The following is a 6,987-nucleotide window of genomic DNA, read 5'->3' as shown; positions in this document are numbered from 1 at the left end:
AAAAGTCAGGAAACAACAGGTGCTGGAGAGGATGTGGAGAAATAGGAACACTTTTACACTGTTGGTGGGATTGTAAACTAGTTCAACCATTATGGAAAACAGTATGGCGATTCCTCAAGGATCTAGAACTAGATGTACCATATGACCCAGCCATCCCATTACTGGGTATATACCCAAAGGATTATAAATTATGCTGCTATAAAGACACATGCACACATATGTTTATTGTGACACTATTCACAATAGCAAAGACTTGGAATCAACCCAAATGTCCATCAGTGACAGATTGGATTAAGAAAATGTGGCATATATACACCATGGAATACTATGCAGCCATAAAAAAGGATGAGTTTGTGTCCTTTGTAGGGACATGGATGCAGCTGGAAACCATCATTCTTAGCAAACTATCACAAGAACAGAAAACCAAACACTGCATGTTCTCACTCGTAGGTGGGAACTGAACAATGAGATCACTTGGACTCGGGAAGGGGAACATCACACACTGGGGCCTATCATGGGGAGGGGGGCGGGGGGAGGGATTGCATTGGGAGTTATACCTGATGTAAATGACGAGTTGATGGGTGCAGCACACCAACAAGGCACAAGTATACATATGTAACAAACCTGCAAGTTATGCACATGTACCCTACAACTTAAAGTATAATAATAATAAATAAATTAAAGAAAAAAAAATCAAAAACAGAATCAATTAAAAAAAAAAAAACAGATCACAAAGCAGTTTCTCAGAAAGCTTCTTTCCGGTTTTCATGTGAGGATGTTTTCTTTTTCACCATAGCCCTCTATGGGCTTCCAAACATCAATTTGCAAATTCTACAAGAACAGTCTTAACAAACAGCTCTTTGAGGGGAAAGCTGTAACTCTGTGAGTTGAATTAACAGAAAACAAAGCAGTTTTTCAGAAAGCTTCTTTCATGTTTTTATCTGAGGATATTTACTGTTTCACCAAAGCCCTTTATGGGCTTCCAAATATCACTTTGCCAATTCCACAAGAATAGTCTTAGTGAAAGAATTCTGGAGGTAAAAGCTGTAACTCTGTGTGATGAATTCACAGATCACAAAGAAGTTTCTCAGAAAGCTTCTTTCTCATTTTTATCGGAGGATATTTCCTTTGGCCCTATAGACTTCAAAGGGATCCGAAATATCAGTTCTCAGATTCCACAGAAAATAGGCTAGAAAACTGCTCCACGAAATGCAGCTCTAAATCGGTGAGTGGATGTCACACATAACAAAGCAGTTTCTCAGAAAGCTTCTTTCCAGTTTTTAACTGAGGATATTGTCTTTTTCACTGTAACCCTCCATGGGCTTCCAAATGTCACTTTGCAAATTCCACAAGAACTGTCTTAGCAAAAGGCTTCTCCTGGTAAAAGCTGTAACTCTGTGAGATGAATTCACCGATCAAAATAAAGTTTCTTAGAAAGCTTCTTTCTCATTTTTATCGGAGGATATTTCCTTTGGCCCTATAGCCTTCTAAGGGATCTGAAATATCAGTTCTCAGATTCCACAGAAATAAGGCTAGCAAACAGCTCCACGAAATACAGCTGTAACTCAGTGAGTGGAAGTCACACATCACAAAGCAGTTTCTCAGAAAGCTTATTTCCAGTTTATATCTGAGGATATATTCTTTTTCACCGTAGCCCTCTTTGGGTTTCCAAATATCACACTGCAAATTGCACAAGAATAGTCTTATCGAACGACCTCTTGAGGGGAAAGCTGTAACTCCGTGAGATGCTTTAACATAACTCAAAGCAGTTTCTCAGAATGCTCTTCCTAGTATTTATCTGAGTATATTTCCTTTTTCACCAAAGCCCTCCAACAGCTTCCAAACATCACTTTGCCAATTCCTCAAGAACAGTCTTGGCGAAATGTTTCTTGAGGGAAAGGCTGTAATTCTGTGAGATTAATTCACCTATCACAAAGACGTTTCTCAGAAAGCTTCTTTCTCATTTTTATCGGCGGATATTTCCTTTAGCCCTATGGTTTTCAAAGAGATTCGAATTATCAGTTCTCAGTTCCACAGAAATTAGGTTAGCAAACAGCTCCACGAAATACAGCTGTAACTCAGTGAGTGGAAGTCACACATCACAAAGCAGTTTCTCGGAAAGCTTCTTTCCAGTTTTTATCTGAGGATATTTTCTTTTTCACCATAGCCCTCCATTGGCTTCCAAATATCACTTTGCCAATTCCACAAGAAAAGTCTTAGCGAAAGGCTTCTCCTGATAAAAGCTGTAACTCTGTGAGATGAATCACCGATCACAAAGAAGTTTCTCAGAAAGCTTCTTTCTCATTTTTAGCAGAGGTTATTTCTTTGGCCCTATAGTCTTCAGAGGGATCCGAAATATCAGTTCTGAGATTCCACAGAAATAAGGCTGGCAAACACCTCCACGAAATACAGCTGTAACTCAGTGAGTGGATGTCACACATGACAAAACAGTTTACCAGAAAGCTTCTTTCCAGTTTTTATCTGACGATATTTTCTTTTTCACCAGAGAATTCCATGGGCTTCCAAATATTACTTGCCAATTCCACAAGAACAGTGTTAGTGAAAGGCTTCTCTTGGGAAAAGCTGTAACTCTGTGAGATGAATACACCAATCACAAAAAAGTTTATCAGAAAGTTTCTTTCTCATTTTTATCGGAGGACATTTCGTTTGGCCGTATAGTCTTCAAGGAGATCCGAAATATCACTTCTCAGATTACACAGAAATAAGGCTAGCAAACAGCTCCACAAAATACAGCTCTAACTCAGTGAGTGGAAGTCACACATTAAAAAGCAATTTCTCAGAAAATATCTCTCCAGTTTTTATCTGAGGATATTTTCTTTTTCACCAAAGCCCTTTATGGGCTTCCAAATATCACTCTGCAAATTCCACAAGAACAGTATTAGCGTACGGCCTCTTTAGGGGAAAACTGTAACCCTGTGAGATGAATTAACTGAACACAAAGCAGTTTCTCAGAATGCTTCGTTCCAGTTATTATCTGAGGATACTTTCTTTTTTACCATAGCCCTCAATGGGCTTCCAAATATCACTTTGACTACTCCAGAAGAACAATCTTTGCCAAAGAATTCTCCTGGGAAAACTGTAACGATGTGAGATGAATTCACCGATCACAAAGAAGTTTCACAGAAAGCATCTTTCTCATTTTTATCGGAGGATATTTCCTTTGGCCCTTTAATCTTCAAAGGGATCGGAAATATCAGTTCTCAGATTCCACAGAAATAAGGCTAGCAAACAGCTCCACGAAATACAGCTGTAAATCAGTGAGTAGAAGTCACACATCACAAAGCAGTTTCTCAGAAAACTTCTTTCCAGTTTATCTGAGGATATTTTCCTTTTCACCATTGCCCTTTGAGGGCTTCCAAATATCACTCTGCAAATTCCATAAGAACAGACTTGGCATACGGTTTCTTGAGGGGAAAGCTGTAATTCTGTGAGATTCATTAACAGAACACAAAGCAGTTTCTCAGAATGCTTCTTTCCAGTTTTTATCTAAGGATATTTTGTTTTTCACCATAGCCCTCCATGGGCTTCCAAATATCTTTTTACCAATTCCACAAGAACAGTCTTAGCAAAAGGCTTCTCCTGGGAAAAGCTGTAACACTGTGAGATGAATTCACCGATAACAAAGAAGCTTCTCAGAAAGCTCTTTCTCATTTTTATGGGAGGATATTTCCTTTGGCCCTATAGTCTTCAAACGGATTCAAAATATCAGTTCTCAGATTCCACAGAATTAAGGTTAGCAAGCAGCTCCACGAAATACAGCTGTAAATCAGTGACTAGAAGTCACACATCACAAAGCAGAGTCTCAGAAAACTTCTTTCCAGTTTTTATCTGAGGATATTTTCTTTTTCACCAAAGCCCTCTATGGGCTTCCAAATATCACTTTGCAAATTCCACAAGAACATCTTAGCGAATGGCTTCTTGAGGGGAAAGCTGTAACTGTGTGAGATGAATTAATAGATCACAAAGCACTTTCTCAGAAAGCTTCTTTCCAGTTTTTATCTGAGGATATTTTCTTTTTCAACGTAGCCCTCCATGGGCTTCCAAATATCACCTTGCCAATTCCACAAGAACAGTCTTAGCGAAAGGCGTTGTGAGAGAAAAGCTGTAATTCTGTGAGATGAATTCACCGATCACAAAGAAGTTTCTCAGAAAGTTTCTTACTCATTTTTGTCGGAGGATATTTCCTTTGGCCCTATAGTCTTCAAAGGGATCCGAAATATCAATTCTCAGATTCCACAGATAAAAGGCTAGGAAACAGCTTCACGAAATAGAGCTGTAACTCAGTGAGTGGAAGTCACACCTCACAAAGCAGTTTCTCAGAAATCTTCTTTCCAGTTTTTATCTGAGCATATTTTCTTTTTCACCTTAGCTCTCCGTGGGCTTCCAAATATCACTTTGCCAATTCCACAAGAACAGTCTTAGCGAACGGCTTCTTGAGGGGAAAGCTGTAACTCTGTGAGATGAATTCACTGATCACAAAGAAGTCTCTCAGAAAGGTTCTTTCTCATTTTTATCGCAGAATATTTCCTTTGGCCCTATAGTCTTCAAAGGGATCCGAAATATCAGTTCTCACATGCCACAGAAATAAGGCTAGCAAACAGCTGAACGAAATACGGCTGTAACTCAGTGAGTGAAAGTCACACATCACAAGGCAGTTTCTCAGAAACTTCTTTCCAGTTTTTATCTGAGGATATTTACTTTTTCACCAAAGCCCTCTATGGGCTTCCAAATATCACTTAGCAAATTCCACAAGAACAGTCTTAGTGAATGGTTTGTTGAGGGGAAACTGTAACTCTTTGAGATGAATTAACAGATCACAAAGCACTTTTTCAGAACGCTTCTTTCCAGTTTTCATCTGAGGATATTGTTTTTTTCACCATAGCCCTCTATGGGCTACCAAATATCACTTTGCAAATTCAACAAGTACAGTCTTAGCGATCGGCTTCTTGAGGGGAAAGCTGTAAGTTTGTGAGATGAATTAATAGAACACATATCGGTTTCTCAGAAAGCTTCTTTCCAGTTTTTATCTGAGCATATTTTCTTTTTCAACATAGCCCTCCATGTTCTTCTAAATATCAATTTGCCAATTCCTGAAGAACAGTCTCAGCGAAAGGCTTCCTGAGAGAAAAGCTGTAACTCTGTGAGATGAATTCACCGAACACAAAGAAGTTTCTCAGAAAGCTTCTTACTCATTTTTGTCGGAGAATATTTCCTTTGGCCGTATCGTCTTCAAAGGGATCCGAAATATGAGTTCTCAGATTCCACAGAAATAAGGGTAGCAAACAGGTTCTCGAAATACAGCGGTAACTCAGTGAGTGGAAGTCATACATCACAAAGCAGTTTCTCAGAAAGCTTCTTTCCAGTTTTTATCTGAGGATATTTTCTTTTTCACCATAGCCCTCTATGGGCTTCCAAATATCACTTTGCCAATTCCACAAGAACAGTCTTAGCGAAAGGCTTCTCCTTGGAAAAGCTGTAACTCTGTGAGGTGAATTCAACGTTAACAAAGAATTTTCTGGGAAAGATTCTTTCTCATTTTTATCTGAGGATATTTCCTTTGGCCCTATAGTCTTCAAAGGGATCCGATATATCATTTCTCAGATTCCACAGAAATAAGGCGAGGAAACAGCTCCAGGAAATACAGCTGGAACTCAGTTAGTGGAAGTCACACATGACAAAGCAGTTTCTCAGAGAGCTTCTTTCCAGTTTTTATCTGAGGATATTTTCTTTCTCACCATAGCCTTCTATGGGCTTCAAAATATCACTTTGCAAATTCCACAAGAACAGTCTTAGCGAACGTCTTCTTGAGGGGAAACCAGTAACTCTGTGAGATGAATTAACAGAACACAAAGCAGTTTCTTCGAAAGCTTCTTTCCAGTTTTTATTTGAGGATATGTTCTTTTTCACCGTAGCCCTCCATCGGCTTCCAAACATCACTTTTCCAATTCCACAAGAATAGTCTTAGCAAAAGGCTTCTTGAGGGAAATCTGTAACTCTGTGAAATGAATTCACCGATCTCAAGGAAGGTTCTCAGAAAGCTTCTTTCACATTTTTATCAGAGGATATTTACTTTGGCCCTACAGAATTCAAAGGGATCCGAAATATCAGTTTTCAAGATTCGACAGAAATAAGACTAGCAAATAGCTCCACGAAATACAGATGTAGCTCAGTGACTGTAAGTCACACATGAGAAAGCAGTTTCTCAGAAAGGTTCTTTCCAGATTTTATCTGAGGATATTTTCTTTTTCACCATAGCCCTTTACGGGCTTCCAAATATCACTTTGCAAATTCCAAAAGAACAGTCTTAGTGAACGGTTTCTTGACGGGAAAGCTGTAAGTCTGTGAGATGAATTAAGAGATCACAAGGCAGTTTCTCAGAAAGCTTCTTTCCAGTGTTTATCTGAGCATTTTTTCTCTTTCACCATAGCCCTCCATGGACTTCCAAATATCACTTTGCCAATTCCAAAAGAACAGTCTTAGCGAAAGACTTCTCCTGGGAAAAACTGTAACTCTGTGAGATGAATTCACCAATCACAAAGAAGTTTCTCAGAAAGCTTCTTTCTCATTTTTATTGGAGGATATTTCCTTTGGCCGTATAGTCTTCAAAGGGATCCGAAATATCAGTTCTCAGATTCCACAGAAATAAGGCTAGGAAACAGCTCCATGAAACAGAGGTGTAACTCAGTGAGTGGAAGTCACACATCACAAAGCAGTTTCTCCGAAAGCCTCTTTACAGTTTTTATCTGAGCATATTTTCTTTTTCACCGTAACCCTCCATGGGCTTCCAAATATCACTTTGCAAATTCCACAAGAACATCTTAGCGAATGGCTTCTTGAGGGGAAAGCTGTAACTGTGTGAGATGAATTTACAGATCACAAAGAAGTTTCTCAGAAAGCTTCTTTCCAGTTTTTATCTGAGGATATTTTCTTTTTCAACATAGCCCTCCATTTGCTTCCAAATATCAC

At 38.9% G+C, this 6,987-nt stretch overlaps 1 pseudogene; it reads right to left on the bottom strand.

Moving 5' to 3' along the window:
* Positions 1-3,343: 3,343 nt before the first annotated feature.
* On the bottom strand, positions 3,344-4,172 carry LOC112626926 (annotated as a pseudogene).
* Positions 4,173-6,987: the final 2,815 nt, after the last annotated feature.

Source organism: Theropithecus gelada, chromosome 1, assembly GCF_003255815.1.
Source record: "Theropithecus gelada isolate Dixy chromosome 1, Tgel_1.0, whole genome shotgun sequence".
Lineage (NCBI taxonomy): Eukaryota > Metazoa > Chordata > Mammalia > Primates > Cercopithecidae > Theropithecus > Theropithecus gelada.
This window is presented reverse-complemented; position numbering and strand designations above follow the sequence as displayed.